Genomic DNA, 16,509 nt, shown 5'->3' on the forward strand with positions numbered 1-16,509 from the left:
CTCTGGCTAACAGTGTCCCCACTGTCCTGTCACCTGTTGCTGATGACCAGGAAGGATCCAGGCTGGGCTCAGGCAGCCCCTCTCTACCTCACAGACACTGAATCCACTGTTGAGCTGAAGGAACTACACATCCATTACAGCTTGTCCCAGTGTCTATATCAAGACAGTGCCTATCCCGTCCAGATGGATACGCTTTGGGCCACACGGACATGCTACATACATATTTTAAATCTCCCTAACAGCCTATTTTAAAAGAAGCAGGAAAAGATTGACTACTTCACTCAGTGCAGTCTGCCCAAATTATCCTCATTTCAATACAGAATCATCTCAACATAAAACAACCCAGGGTGTGCGGGCAGGTGCTCTCCCAAAGCCACATCCAGGAGCCAAGATGTCACATTCCTTTTCTTGAGTCTTTTTCTTTTTAAACCCAGAAAACCTTTGTCATAGTCAGGGCTTCTAATGCTGTGCTAAAAAAAAAAAAAAAAAAAAAAAAAAGACCAAAAAGCATGTCAGGGAAGAAAGGGTTAATTTGGCTCACACTTCCACACCACAGCTCATCATTAAAGAAAGTCAGGACAGGAACTCAAGCAGGGCAGGAACCTGGAGGCAGGAGCTGATGCAGAGGCCGTGGAGGGATGCTGCTTACTGTAAGACTGGCTACTCATGGCTTGCACAGCCTAGTGTCTTATAGAACCCAGGATCACAGCCCAGGGATGGCTCCAGCCACAGTGGACCCCACAATGGACTGGGCCCTTCTCCATCAACCACAAATTAAGAAAATGCCCTACAGACTTGCCAACAGCCCAGTCTTACAGAGGCACTCTCCCCCCACCCCCTTCTCTGGCTTTTTTTTTTCTTTTCTTTTCTTTTCTTTTCTTTTTTTTCAGAGCTGGGGACCAAACCCAGGGCCTTGCGCTTGCTAGGCAAGTGCTCTACCGCTGAGCTAAATCCCCAACCCCTTCTCTGGCTTTTCAAGGCAGGGTTTCTCTGTGTAGCCCCAGCTGTGAAGTCCTGGCTGGCCTGGAACTTGCTCTGCAGACCAGACTAACCTAGAACTTAGATAGATCCCAAGTGCTGGGATTAAAGACATCAATTACTCAATCCTCTCAGATGATGTTAGTTCGTGTCAAGTTGACCACAGCCTTTAAATCAAAGAGGTAGCCTCTACATGTGAAGCACGTCTAAGTTTGGACTAACCACTTATGTCAAATACCCAGCGATCTTTGGGCGACTGGAACTGACACTATGAAGGAGCCATGTAGAAACCCAGATATCTTAGACTCAGACAAAAGCAAAAGAGATACAAGATGACAGACTTGATTCAGCCAGAGGTCAAAGGGACCTGTGTGTACCACTGTTGCTAGAAGACAAGAGAAGAGCTAAGGCTGGACGCTAAGTCGGGAAGATAGCAAATTCAAGGATAGACTGACTGCTCTTCCAGAGGTCCTGAGTTCAAATCCCAGCAACCACATGGCGGCTCACAACCATCTGTAATGAGATCTGATGCTCTCTTCTGGTGTGTCTGAAGATACTTACAGTATACTACTCATATACAAAATAAATAATTCTTTAAAAAGCAAACAAAAGGGGTTGGGGATTTGGCTCAGTGGTAGAGCGCTTGCCTAGGAAGCGCAAGGTCCTGGGTTCAATCCCCAGCCCCGAAAAAAAAAAAAAAAGAAAGAAAGAAAAGAAAAAAGCAAACAAAAAAGATAGACTGGGACCCTTGTGAAACCGTCTCAAAAGAAAGAGAAGACCCTGGGGCTAGAGATGGCTCAGTGGTTAAGAGCACCGACTGCTCTTCCAGAGGTCCTGAGTTCAATTCCCAGCAACCACATGGTGGCTCACAACCATCTGTAATGGGATCTGATGTCCTCTTCTGGTGTGTCTGAAGACAGTGACGGTGTACTCATAAAATAAAATAAATAAATCTTTAAAGGAAAGAAAGAAAGAAAAAAGAAAGAAAGAAAGAAGGAAGACACCCAGGAACTCACAGATCTGCTCTATCCCTGGAGTGCTGAGCTTGGCTGGCCTTTCTGGGTCAGTGGAAGACAGTGGCCTAGCTGAGGCCTAGGGCTGAGGGGACTCCTGATGACCTCTAGCCAAACCCAGTACGTTCTAACAGGCCTGGGCTCTGTAGGCATCCCAGTGTTCAAAATAAATTATGAGGAAAATAAACACTTGACAGTGCTGAGGTCTGAGCTATGGCTCTCATGTCCTTACCCAGAGGACATCTCCAGTGACATGCCCTGAATCGGGTCCTTGCCATCTGGAGGTACATTTGTCCATTCCCTCAAACCTCACCTTCAGTGAGGTGTTGGCTGAGAAGACGTGGATGATGTCTTCCATGCAGAACCAAGGGAATGGCCTTCCACCAACTCACACGCCACACAGTCCGAGTCAGCGCTCAGGGAGAGCTGCCACCCCGTTACCTGGGATGCTGGCAGAACACTTTTAAGAGGGAGCTTTAGCTCCGAGGGGCCTCTAACAGATCCTGGCTGTCCTCCACTCCTGCACGAAATTATGTACATGTTCCATCTGGCTGCAGACAGAGTGGCACCCCTTGGGGCGGGGACCCAGACAGTCCTCATAGCCTGGGTCCCTGTTATCTCGGGAGGCCTCTGGCTTTCAGGTCTCAGTCCTCTGGACATCACTGGCCAGCATGTGACCTGTGCTCCAGGGTGTCGCTCTGCCCCTCACTATGTCCGAGCCCTCCAGCAGGACCCTGTCTGCTGGCAGCCTCCAGACTTCCGGACAAGTGTCTGAGAGGCTGCCAGTCTCGATTCTTCCCAAGAGATGCTTGTTTGCAGCTCCAGTGCCCACTTGGGTTTAAAATAAACTCACTATCTCCCTTTCCTTCAGCTGACCCCGGCAGGCAGCTCTCTCACTCAGCCTGGTCCGGACGGACCCTGAAAATAAGATGTACCCATCATTTCAGACTGCTCTACCAGGGTCGGCTGAGCACACACTGTAGGAAGTTGGTGGGGTCACCCCCCTCTCTTCGGGGGAGGAGCACGGGAGGCAGGTCAGCTTCTTAGGAGGTCAGGATGGCCAAATGTCACCACAGAAGCAGCTCCCTTCTCTGTGGGGTACACTGCGGAATGACTCTCCTTACTCTGAGCTTTATTATTTTCCGTATTCTGTGTCACTTCCTCTCATTCAGAAAACATCCCTCCTCCTCTTCTTGGCCTGAAAAGCTCCCCATGTGCCTTCTATTATTTTCTTATTGTGATGCTGGGCAAGCGCTCTGCCCTGGACCATGCCTCATACCCCCCACCCCCAATCAGACACTGACGGTAGCAAGGGCTACCCGCCTTCTTTGAGCCCAGTCCCCTTTTCCATCCTAGGGCAACCCAAAGGGCTTCTGATTCTCGCCATGAACACTTTTGTCCTTTATAAAAACCCACCATGCTGGGCAAAGTAGCACATCCTCGTGCTCCCAGCGCTTGGGAAGTGAAGCAGGAGGTTCAAGAGTTCAAGGTAGCTTGGACTTAGTGAAAAGCTGAGGGCAGTCTGTCTCAAAAAATAAAATAAGTAAAAAAACAAAACAAAACAAAAAAAACAAAAACAAAAACAAAAACCCAGTTTGGTGCCAGTGGCGGCAGCGGTGGCGGCAGCGGCGGAGGCGGTGGCGGCAGCGGTGGTGGCAGCCGCAGCGACGCCTTTGGTCCCAGCTCTCAGGAAGGAGAAGCAGGCAGATCTCTGAGTTTGAGAAAGTTCAAGAACAGCCAGGGCCATGCAGAGAAACCTTGTCTGGAAAAGACAAAAAAAGTAAAAATAAATAAAAGCCCAAACACTCCATCAAATCCATCCCAGACCAGTGAGTGCCCTCAAAGCCAGCCTGGCACGAACCAGATTCCCACAGGCCGTTCCTTAGCGCTCACCCAAGCCTGGGAACCAACCTGGGGCCATCAACTCCAAATCTACCCCGTTCCCCGCCCCTATCACTGGCTTGTGGCACCAGCCAGCTCGGCTTTTCCAGCCGGGCCACCGGAACTCGTCTTGCAACCGGGCTCTTCCCTCCCTCCGCCAGCTCATCCTTCCTCGCAGGCTGGACGCTTGGGCACTGCAGCTCTATGAAGGTCCTCATCCGTGGGCCTTCCTTCATCTACAGGCTGACCTTCATTTTGTCTGACTCCTACCCACTGTGCTGGCTCCTACCGTTACCTGACTCCGGTGCAGGGGTCTGGGCTCCATATTCCTGTAGCACTTTCTCTTTATTAGCTTCCAGCAACAGCCGCCCAGATCTTGGTTCCCAGCCATCCAACAGTCAAAGCAGGCTGGGCAGTCTTGAGAGGAAGGGCTAGAATCATGGGGAGACATACAATGGGATGTGGACCCAGAGTGGCTCACAGATACTGTACATAGGCTTTAATCTGGAACTCCAGTGATTTCTGTGGTGTAATATCAAGTCACGAGCACTGTGGGGACATTTATTTCACTGTCCCAGTGAATACAGTAAAGAAAGACGAGAGTCTACTCCCTGCCCCCACCTTCCCTGCTTGCCAGCTCTCCTCCCTACCCTTCTGGATTCATCAACTGAACCTCAATGTTCCCAGAGTCACAAGTGTCCCATCCCGGAGACCAGGGAACACCCCCCCCCCCGCACTAAGTCGCTCTGGGCTGTTGGCCAGCCCCACATAGCACATCAGGAGACCCTTCCTACCACCACTCCATAAATAATAAAACAGTGTAGAAGTCACACCCCACTTGAGTCCTCCTGTTAGCTGCCAGCAGCACCCACTTTTACGGAATGCTCCTGTCTGTCCAACACTGTGGAATCACCAAGGCAGTTTGACCGGACAGCTCTAGCGCTGCCTCTCAGAATCACCTGACAGGACAAGGACAGGCGTGGGGGACACCGCCGTGGCCAGAGTGGAAGCAGCACTAAGGTGGCCGGAGCCTGCTGCCCCAGCACTGAGGCAGACTACTCCCTCGCAGGAGGTCTGTGGGTTGGCTCCCCTCCTGCTTAATAAATGTCGACGTCTCGTGGTGTTGACTTACCAGACAAAACACCCGCCAGCATCTTCGGACGCACAGGGAAAGAGATTAAAACGTCTCAGGCTGGTGAGGAGGCTCGGCAGGTAAAGCAGGCGCCTCAGGACCATGGTGATCAGAGTTGGAGAAGAGTGGAGAACTTACCTATACGTGCGCTGTGACACATCTCCATCACACAAACACACACACACACACACACACACACACACACACACACACACACACACTATGAGTTTCTTTTTAAGGAGCTAAAGGAAAAGTCCAAGGAATGAGCTGTTGAAAGGAGATGCGGACTGCAGCCCCATCGGCCTGGACCGTGGCGTCCACTGCAGAGTCCACCCAGCCCCTCCCTCCACCTTTTTGTGCCACTGACTTTGGTGTAACCAAATCCTGCCAGCCCATAACTTCCACCCAGTAGCAATCCTCACCAGGACAGTCTTCTGAGCATGTGAACAATGGGCTTTCCCCTGTGTCATTCCCCCCAGGTCACCCAGAAGGCAGAGACAGGAGGAAATGCCAAGTTCCAGGCTGGTCTGATCTCCATAGAGTTTCAGGCCAGCGAAGACTACAGAGTAAGTCATCTAAAAAACAAAATGAAATAAGATTTTAAAAGTAGGTTTTGCAAAAACTTTCATTATAGTTATGAAGACTATAGCAAAAAAAAAAATCCTTACTTAAAAAAATTACATTGTGTGTGTGTGTGTGTGTGTGTGTGTGTGTGTGTTTGTGTGTTCCAGTGTACATGTGGCAGAGGGCAGCTTGCAGAAGTTGGTCATTAGGCCTGGTGGCAGACTACTTGCTGGGCCATCTCACCAGCCCAAAAATTTACTCTCTTTTTAGTTTGGTAATTTTGGCACTGAGGTCAAGCCTAGGGCTTCATACATAGTAAACACAGACACACACACACACACATATACGCACACTATATATAACTCAACTCAATTTTCATGCAAAACTGAAATTCTCTAGCCATCAAATCTGTCTCTGCTCCTAGCCTCTTGGCAACCACCATTCTATCTTGTTTCCATGGTTTTGACTATTTTAAATGTCTAAGTGGATTCGTACAGCACTTGTCTTTCTGGGAGTGGCTCATTTCCCTGAGCAGAAGGTCCTCTAATCTCCTCCATGTGCAGCACTGGGGGGTCTCCTCTTTTAGAGCTGCATAAAACCCCACTATATACATGTAGTTAATGTGTGAGGGGGGACGTGTTCGTGTAGGTACATGAGTGTGGAGGCCAGAGCTCAACCCCAAGTGTGGGTTCCTCAGAGCCATCTGCTTTGGTTTGTTTGGGACAGGGTCTCTCAGTGGCCTGGACCTCACGAAATACACAGGCAAGGCTGGCTGGCCAGTGTCTCTGTCCTCGAACTGGGGGTCCAAGTGAGCCATCATGTCATCTTTTCTTACTCGGGGACACGGGATGGGAAGCCGGACCCTAGTGCTTGTGAAGCATTTTTCCAAATGAGCGATCTCAGTTCCTCAGTCCCTACATTTTTTTGTTGTTGTTGTTGTTCTTTTTTTTTCGGAGCTGGGGACCGAACCCAGGTACTTGTGCTTGCTAGGCAAGTGCTCTACCACTGAGCTAAATCCCCAACCCCTACATTTTTTTTTTTTTTACTTTGAGTTATTTATGTGTGCGAGTGTGAGTATGTCTGTGTACAAGCTTGTGTCAGACGCTCGGGAGATGGGAGTTACAGGTGGTTGTGAGCAGCCCGGCAAGGGTGCTGGGAGCCCAACCTCGGCCGGTGGAAGAGCAGAAGAACATTTCTAACAGCCGAGCCATCTCTCCAGCCCCCACAGTTTATTCTGAATCCATTCAGTCTTCCATATTTGTGCTTAGTTTCTGGGAGGAATACTACATATGGGTGTGCAAACAGCTCGTGGAGATCCTGTTTCAAATACTGCAGATACATGCCCTGAAGTGGGGTTGCCGAACTAAACATCTATTTATCTACCCATCTATTTATTTCGTTGGTATTTTTTTTTCTTTTTTTTTTTTTTCGGAGCTGGGGTATTTCGTTGTTTTTTGAGATAGCCTATGTAGCCTTGGCGGTCCTGAAACTTACTCTGTAGACCAGGCTGAACTCAAGCTCACAGAGATCTGCTTGCCTCAGCCTCCTGAGTGCTGGGGTTAGTGGTGCACACCGCCACGCCAAGGTTTTGGTTTTTTCTTTCTTCCTTTCTTTCTTTCTTTTTTTTAAATGGGCTGCTGGTTTGAGTTTGAACTGACACAGTATTAAACTGTCACTGACAAAACTACAGAACTAGAAATGCTTTCTGTTCCAAAGGACAACTGACAGGAGAAGGAAGAGCCGCATGCTTTCCTGTCAACCGCGTGAAGCGGGTCAGACTCAGCGGATAGATTACACTCTGAGCCAGCCTACAATTTTATTAAAAATCAATCCTGCCCTACCTTCCGGTCACCACTTTCAGGACTCACGTCAGTCAAATCGAAATGTGCAGAGTTAGTGGTATGTGCCTGTAATCCCAGCAATTGAGAAGCAGAGGCAGGGGGATGACTGCAAACTGAAGAACAGCTTGATCTACATAGGAAGTTCCAGGACAACCAGGGCTATGGTATGGAAGTATCTTAAAATACGCACACACACACACACTCACACACACACACACACACTCACACAGACACACACACACACTCACACACTCACACAGACACACACACACACTCACACAGACACACACACACACACTCACACAGACACACACACACACTCACACAGACACACACTCACACACTCACACAGACACACACACACACACTCACACAGACACACACACACACTCACACAGACACACACACACACACTCACACACACACACACTCACACAGACACACACACACACTCACACAGACACACACACACACTCACACAGACACACACACACTCACACAGACACACACACACTCACACAGACACACACACACACTCACACAGACACACACACACACTCACACACACACACACTCACACAGACACACACACACTCACACACACACACACACACACTCACACAGACACACACACACACTCACACAGACACACACACACACTCACACAGACACACACACACACTCACACAGACACACACACACTCACACAGACACACACACACACTCACACAGACACACACACACACTCACACAGACACACACACACACTCACACACACACACACACTCACACAGACACACACACACTCACACACACACACACACTCACACAGACACACACACACACTCACACAGACACACACACACTCACACAGACACACACACACTCACACAGACACACACACACACTCACACAGACACACACACACACTCACACAGACACACACACACACACTCACACAGACACACACACACACTCACACACACACACACACTCACACAGACACACACACACACTCACACAGACACACACACTCACACAGACACACACACACACTCACACACACACACTCACACACACACACACTCACACACTACTAGTGTACTCACACACACACTCAGATACACACATACACACACATACACACACGTACACACACACAGACACACAGACACACACACTCATACACACACTCACACATACACTGGTACACACATACTAGTACACACACATACACACACTCATACACACACTCACACACCCACACACACACATACACACACACTCTCATACACATACACACATATACACACACACTCTCACACACACACTCTCACACATACACACTAGTACACAAACACACTCACATACACACACACTAGTACACACACACTCTCACACATACACACACACATACACACACACTCTCACACACATACACACACATACACACACACTCTCACACACATACACACACATACACACACTAGTACACACACAAACACACTCACATACACACACACACGTACACACACGCATGCATGCACACATATACCACCATCACCACCACCACCAGCTAAGAGCACACACTGCTCTTCCTACCGCCCATGTCTGGTGGCTCCCATTTGCTTGCCTCTCTAGCTCCAGGGTAGAAAACAACCTCATCTGGCTCCCCCAGGAACTGCATTCGCGTGTGCAAACTTCCATATAGAGATGAAAAGTCCGCAAATATCAACAACATTGCAGACTTTATTTACTTTTGGTCTTCTGAGACAGGGTTTCTCTGTGCAGCCTTGGCTGTCCTGGAACTCATTCTATAGACCAGGCTGGCCTCGAAATCATAGACCTGCCAGCCTCTGCCTCCCTAGCGTTGGGACTAAAGGTGTGTACCACTATTCCTGGCCACCTTGGGGAATTTTTTTTTTTTTTGGTTCTTTTTTTCGGAGCTGGGGACCGAACCCAGGGCCTTGCGCTTCCTAGGTAAGCGCTCTACCACTGAGCTAAATCCCCAGCCCCGGGAATTTTTAGTATTATAAATAAACTGCAAATCATTTAGCAAATGAAAATGCAGTCTACAGTTATGTTTTAATTTCAGTAACAATTTTCGAGGAGAAATGCTGGGCAATTTATTTTTTAAATTATTCATTTACATTTGAGCTGAAATTCAAATGTAACCAGGTAGCTTGCATCTCGTCTGGCAACTCCAGTCAAGGGGACTGTGCATAGCCCACATATAGACTCCAGGCCAATGTCTTAGAGCACCTGATTCTCCCATGGTACGAACACTGGCAGACCTGCCCCTAACCTGAGACCTGTCCGTGCTCAGTGGTCCACACTGCTGGCTATTCCCCAGGACAGCTGACTACTCAGAAGACCCAGCTTCATGGCCACTTGCTGCTTAGAGGCAATAAATGAAAGAAAGTCCACATCCAGGACTGTGCCTGTCCTAGCCACCAAAGTCCCCAGTCTAGGCATAAAGGGACCATGGTTATCCCAGCACAGGGAAGCTGAGGCAAATGTCGAGGCCTGGACCACAGAGCAATGTTCAGACTCAACAGAAGAGGGGCTGAAGAGATGGTCCGAAGGCTAACAGCACTTGCTGCTCTTGTGGTGGAACTGGGTTCAGTTCCCAGCTTCTACATGGGGTTTACATCACCGATAACTCTGTCCAGGGATCCTATGATATCTTCAGATCTCCGTGGGCACCAGGCATGCAAGGGGCGTATGGCCACACAGACATACAAGTGGTGCATGCATATACAGACATGTGGACAAAATACTCATACACATAAACCTTGAAAATTTTTTAAATAAAAATTTAAATTTTGGGGCTGGGGAGATGGCTCAGCGGTTAAGAGCACTGACTGCTCTTTCAGAGGTCCTGAGTTCAAATCCCAGCAACCACATGGTGGCTCACAACCATCTGTAATGGGATCTGATGCCCTCTTGTGGTGTGTCTGAAGACAGCTGCAGTATAATTATGTATAATAAACGAATAAATCTTTAAAAAAATTAAAATTTTGCACACCTTTAATCCTAGCACTCAGGAGGCAGAAGAGGGTAGGTCTCCGAGTTTGAGGCCGGCCTTGGTCTACAGAGCAAGTTCCAGGACAGCCATGGATACAGAGAGGAAACCCTGTTTTGAAAACAAACATACAGATTAAATTTAAAGCACAGGCCTAAGGGGTGGAGCAGCAGGTAAAGGGACTTATTGTCCCCGGCACCCCACCATGATGAACTGCGTTGCTCCTTGGTCCTTCAGAGTGTGAGGAAGAGCCAAGCCTGAACTTCACATGTGCTGTGGTGTATATGTACACCCACAGACAGACACAGTACCCACCCACCCCTTAAAATAACAAATTCAGTAAAGATGAACGGGAAAGGCAGGCTGGCGAGAGGCTTCAATGGACAGAGTGCTTGCCATGCGGGCCTGAGGACCAAATGCTGGATCCGCAGCCTGCAGGCACTCAGAGGCCACCCGTGGCCACCCAACTACAATCCCAGTGCTCTGGAGGTGTACAGGTCTCTGAAACTAGCTAGCTTGAACTGATGAGTTCTGGGTTCAAGTTAGAGAGCCCACCTCAATATACAGGAAGGTAAGCGATTGAGAAAGACACCAGGCATCCACCTTCGTGTGCATGCATGTACACGTGCATACACAGATGTGCATATGTGTTTCTGAACATGCACATGCATGCACACTATACACATGCACAGTGTTAAATGTGCACAGATCCAACACAATGCCCCATCCCTAAGCAGCCACTGGAACCAAAGGTGGTCTGAAAGTCCCGACGGGTCCAGACGCCATAAATCCAGGGCTATTTCAGGAGTCTTGCTTACTTTTACTTCCTCACAGGAATGTGTAGACAGTCTGGACAGCCTGCACTTACCCTACCCGTGACTTTAGGCACCTCAGTCCTGATGCTGACCTCTCTGTAGAGACAAAGACCTGTCGAGGCACCTGGGTACAGGACCTTAGGTGGCCACTGCCTGCTGGGTAGAGGGCACAGCTGCATCATGCCTTCTGAAACACAGGCCGGGCCTGATCTGCTCCCTGTCAGTGGTTTTTAATGTCCCTGGCACAAAGATAACATCTCACTTTCACAAGACTACACATACTAAAAATAAAATATTTTAAAAGCTATCCAGCTCTGTATGGCTCCCCCCATGGTCAGGTCGCATTCAGGTCACTGGCCATGTGCTGAGTCGTTATGAACACTTGCTTGGTTCTGCCTTGCCTCGGGTTCAGGACTGCCAGCCTCCCTGGGCCCCCAGGGAGGGCAGAGCAGATTAAGACACTTGTTTGCCTGAGGTTCAACGAGGGAATCCAGTCCGTTTTTCCTGCAGACACGAGCTTCCTAAGGTTTTCTTTCACAGCTCCTTAATCTAGTTTACAGTTGGCAGAGCGTGTCAAGGGCAGGGTAAGGAAATGCTGTCCCATTTCCTCAGGACTGAGGGAGCAGAGGCAACCAACTGGTAAGGAGTGCTTCTCGGCCTCCCTCCTCCTTGCTTCCCAACCAAGTTGCTTCTTGTGTCTCACTTCTCAGTGTTCAGTCCAGGTTGGAGAAATTCCTAGGTAATGCTAATAGTGGCCACAAACCAGGAAGCTGACAGTTCATGCTCTGAAAACTTAGTCCTAAGTAACTAACTGGAGATGGCACGCTCTTTCCACCCCCCCCCACACCCTCCCCCCACGTACCCTCTGCTGGCTTGCAAGGCCATTCTGGGTTTCTTTGCTTTAATCCAGACAAGTCAGAGTCCTGGACAAAGTCTGTCCCCTCACGTACACTCAACTATGGCAGGTCTAATCCTCTGCCGCAGAGATTTTAAACAGCCCCTCCCCCTCCCACCATGGCCTACATTTCAAAGTATTTTCCCTTACGATTTCTATCTCTCAAGTCATAACAATCTGCTAGAGACTTATATATTCATTGCATGTAAATTATGCCATGATTAAAGTTTTGGACACACCTACAGTCCCTGCTAGAAGTAGGCTGAGGCAGGATGATTTCCAGTTTGAGGCCAGGCATGGCGGCACATGCTTTTAATCGCAGCACTTGGGAGGTAGAGGTCAGCCTACCTCCTCAGAGTTTGAAGTCAGCCTGGTCTGCAAAGCCAGTCCCGGACAGGCTTGTTACACATAGAAATCCTGTCTCGAAAAAAAAAAAAAAAAAAAACCAACCAATCATTCAACCATCCAGAGAACAAATTATTCTTTTTTTTTTTTCTTTTTTTTCTTTTTTTCAGAGCTGGGAACCCAGGGCCTTGTGCTTGCTAGGCAAGTGCTCTACCACTGAGCTAAATCCCCAACCCCAGAACAAATTATTCTGATTGTATGGGTGTGAAATAAGTCTAAGAAATGTGTATTTAACAGGTGACCTAATGACTACATTTTTTGTTGGGGGATGGGGTATGGGGACAAAATATCAGACACAGGTCTAGGAAAGCGGTCCCCGAACCCTTAAGAAAACCCCACCTTACCTTTAATCCCAGTACTCAGAAGCAGGCAAATCTCTGAGTTCAAGGCCAGCTTGGTCTACAGATCCAGTTGGATGGACAGGGATACAGAGAGAAACCCTGTTTTTAAAAAAAAAAAAGACAGAGAGGGAGAGGGAGAGGAGAGGGAGAGAAGGAGAGGGAGAGAAAGAGAGGGAAAGGGGGAAGGGAGGGGGAGGGGGGAGAAGGAGAGGGAGAGGGAGAGGGAGAGGGAGAGGGAGAGGGAGAGGGAGAGGGAGAGGGAGAAGGAGAGGGAGAGGGAGAGGGAGAGGGAGAGGGAGAAGGAACCAGAACAGGAACCCTGAATCAGGCTGCCTCTCAAACCCTATCTTGGAAAAGAGCAAACACTGGATGAGCCCCTGGGCAACTATCCCATGGTCTGCCTAGATTCTATTTTCAACTTGCCTCAGTCCCACCTTCCTGCAGCTCTGGAACTGCTTCCACCTCAGATAGCTAACAGTAGAATGCATGAAAAGCACTGTACTGGGTGGGGACAAGGGAGACAGCTCAGTAGGCAGAGCTTGCTGGGTGAGCATGAGGACTTGTGTAGATCCTAAACACACCACAAAAGGCTAGGTGCGGCTGCACATCTAACCTCAGTGCAGAGGGACAGACAGACAGATCCTGGGACTCACTGGCCTCCTGCCTAGTGAGTCTACATCACAAAAAGTAACAGAGAAGTAATTGAGAAAGACCCTGGACAGCGACCAGCAGCTTCTACACGTAGGCTCACATACATGCATATGGACATATCACATGTATACATCATGCGTAAACTGTCTAAATGCTCAAAACGGCCTTAAAATACTCAGGCTCGCTGTGAAGCCACTCACTACCTGACAGCAAATCCACCAAAGATTCACTTCCAAAGCAGTCAAGGCTTAACTGCCCCAGCGGCTTTAAATGGCTCACAAGTTTATTACCAAATATGGTTGGCTGACTAGTTTACAGTCTGTGCTGCTGAGGTCAGGCCCTGTGTGTGACCAGACAACTCTCCTGTGTCTGTTCTTTGGGAACCAAGAGTATTGTTGGCGATTAATGCTCCCCTCTGACTCTTCCCTTCCTCCTCTTACAAAGGTGCCTATGAATCTACAGGACCCGAAGATGGGGGTCCGTTTCCAGCTCCTGAGCTCAGGGCAGGGCTTCACCCTACTTTCTTTTTTTTTTTTTTGGTTCTTTTTTTTTCGGAGCTGGGGACCGAACCCAGGACCTTGCGCTTCCTAGGTAAGGGCTCTACCACTGAGCTAAATCCCCAGCCCCTTCACCCTACTTTCACAAGGCAACCTCTTCCTCCCAGTTTGTGACACTTCAGAGTCACAGAGGACCTCTGGCTTTCCCTGAAAAAGAGCCTCATTTGAGTCCAACTGTGTAGCAGGAAATTCCTTAACCCATGTATTCTTACACTTAGAGAATACAGGAAGAGGGTTTTGTTTGCTTTTACATTATGTTCTGTTAGCCAGTAAGCTCTTTGGATGCAATTTTCTACAAAGCGTGGGGGAAATGGCTAAGTGGTATCTCCTGGCATCCTAGTTGTCAGTGGATTTGCATTCTGAGAAAGGACAAGTGGATCAGAGGAATCTCCTATGTTGTTATCTGGAACTGGGAAAACCACCCCAGAGACCAAGCCCTTCCGGTACAGTGCTTGCCTCCAACATGGGAGGTTGACATACTAAACAGAACTAACAACAGGTAATTCCTTAGCTCTTCATGCAACAGCCAAGCTTCACTCCACATGACCATGTGACATTGGATGGCTAACAGTTGGCCTTTACATTAAAAAAATTTTTTTTTCTTTTTTTTCTGAGACAGGTTTTCCTTGTGTAGCCCTTGCTGTCCTGGAATTTTTTCTGTCAAGCAGGCTAGCCTTAAACTCAAGAGATCCACATGCTCCTGCCCTCCCCAGTGCTGGGCTGTGTGTGCAGCCCTCACCTCCTGGCTATGTTTTAATTATCCTGCAAAGGTAAAAGTCCTAGCTATACTCTCCGGAACCTATATGCTACCTGCAACAACACTTAGTACCCGGGGTGGAGTGTCAATTTTGGAAGATTATTAACCAATACCCAATAAGACAGCCTTGAAAAGCGTAATTTAACCCAGAGAGCCATTAAATGGCTGCATTTACAGTGGTGGGTGCCTTCTAACACAGCAGGTGCATGGATCAAACCCACTAAACACTGCCATCATGACACCAGCACATCAAACCTTTTCAAGTCTCCGTGATGTGTGGCTTGGAAGAGTGGTAACACGGACCTCAGCCTGGTGGTTTTTACATTGGATGGTGTCTGTGACTGATCGCCATCTGTCATGTGTAGACCAAGTGGGAATTCTTTCAAGCTACACTGTTGAGGTACAGAGGTTTTATTTTGAGGCGGTAAGACTTTAAGAGATTATGTGACTGTACGGAGATGAAGTTATCCTAATACTGGAACCTTTCCATCAAAAGGACCAGCAGGGAGGGAGAATTAATACACATTTATAGTTGTAGCACTCTGGATGAGGAGTTCAAGATCATGCTTGGCTACAACAAAGTAAGTCTGGGGCTACCTCTGGCTATGTGAAAGCTTGCCTCATAAACACACACCAAAACCACCAACAGTTGTGTGTTTAGAAAAAAAAATCACCTTTCATAACTGGAAAAGACCTTTGATTTACAAAAGGGTGTTAAAGGAGATAGCATACTTGCCTTTTACTGAAAGCTGGCTGGCCGAAAATATACCAGATTCGTACATGTTATTTTTAGAAACAGACCATCTCTCAAAAGACATAAGCATAAAGTATTCGCACATAAAAATTGGATATGTAAATCGGATGTCTGCCTGACTGAAATACATTCTCGGTATGAACGACCGGGTCTTCCAAACTTGTGTAGATGACAATGACAAGGACCTAAGCACCTTAACATCACAGTTGGTTTGACCATGCTTTTGAAGGTCCAAAATCAGACATGCCTGATTGATAACGGTTATTTTGGTTTGGGGCTCTGGCTCTCCAAACCTGGGGACTGAATCCAGGGCCTTGTGCATGCCAGGCAAAAACATTTCACTGAGCTGGAACTCAAGTCCCTGTAGTTGGTTTTTTGTTTTGTTTTTCAAGACAGGGTTTCTCTGTGTAGTCCTGGCCGTCCTGGAATTCATTCCATAACTCAAACTCAAGAGGTACACCTGCCTGTGGACTCCTGAGTGCTGGGATGAAAGGTGTGTTCTGCCCAGCCAAGCCTGCTGTTCTCTCTTCTGTACAAGGGTTTGGCAGAGCCAGGGGTTCTGAACACGTCTGACTCAGCTACAGTAGGACGTCTACTCTGATGCTGGCTCGGCAAGGACTGAGCACTTACCTGCCATTGACACAAAGATTCAGTGTAGGATCTGAACAGGTTAAACCAGACATTGACAGGATGATTTTATTCTTTTTTGAGAATGGCTTATTTTTTAAATTATTTAAAGGTTTATTATTTTTTATGTGTACAAGTACTTTGCCTGCCTGCATGCCCGTGTACCACGTGTGCGGTGTCTGAAGTGACAGCTGGTTGTGAGCTGCCATGCAGTACTGGGATTTGAACCCATCCTCTGGAAGAGCAGCCAGTGCTCTTAACTGCTGATCCTTC

At 48.2% G+C, this 16,509-nt stretch overlaps 1 long non-coding RNA gene across 2 annotated transcripts; it reads right to left on the bottom strand.

The window, feature by feature from the left end:
* Positions 1-2,958: 2,958 nt before the first annotated feature.
* LOC148003120 (uncharacterized) lies at positions 2,959-13,378 on the bottom strand. Of its 2 annotated transcripts, XR_015632138.1 has the most exons (8): positions 13,314-13,378; positions 12,894-12,989; positions 12,493-12,561; positions 10,438-10,545; positions 5,427-5,579; positions 5,005-5,097; positions 4,168-4,303; positions 2,959-3,753 (listed from the first exon to the last, which is right to left on the bottom strand). It is a non-coding gene; the product is annotated as an uncharacterized LOC148003120 (long non-coding RNA). The 2 variants fall into 2 exon arrangements; XR_015632139.1 differs by lacking the exons at positions 12,493-12,561; positions 12,894-12,989; positions 13,314-13,378 and adding an exon at positions 11,303-11,438 and having other exon boundaries at positions 5,005-5,026.
* Between the last annotated feature and the right edge of the window lie 3,131 nt (positions 13,379-16,509).

Source organism: Rattus norvegicus, chromosome 10 (assembly GCF_021556685.1).
Source record: "Rattus norvegicus strain SHRSP/BbbUtx chromosome 10, alternate assembly SHRSP_T2T, whole genome shotgun sequence".
Classification (NCBI taxonomy): domain Eukaryota; kingdom Metazoa; phylum Chordata; class Mammalia; order Rodentia; family Muridae; genus Rattus; species Rattus norvegicus.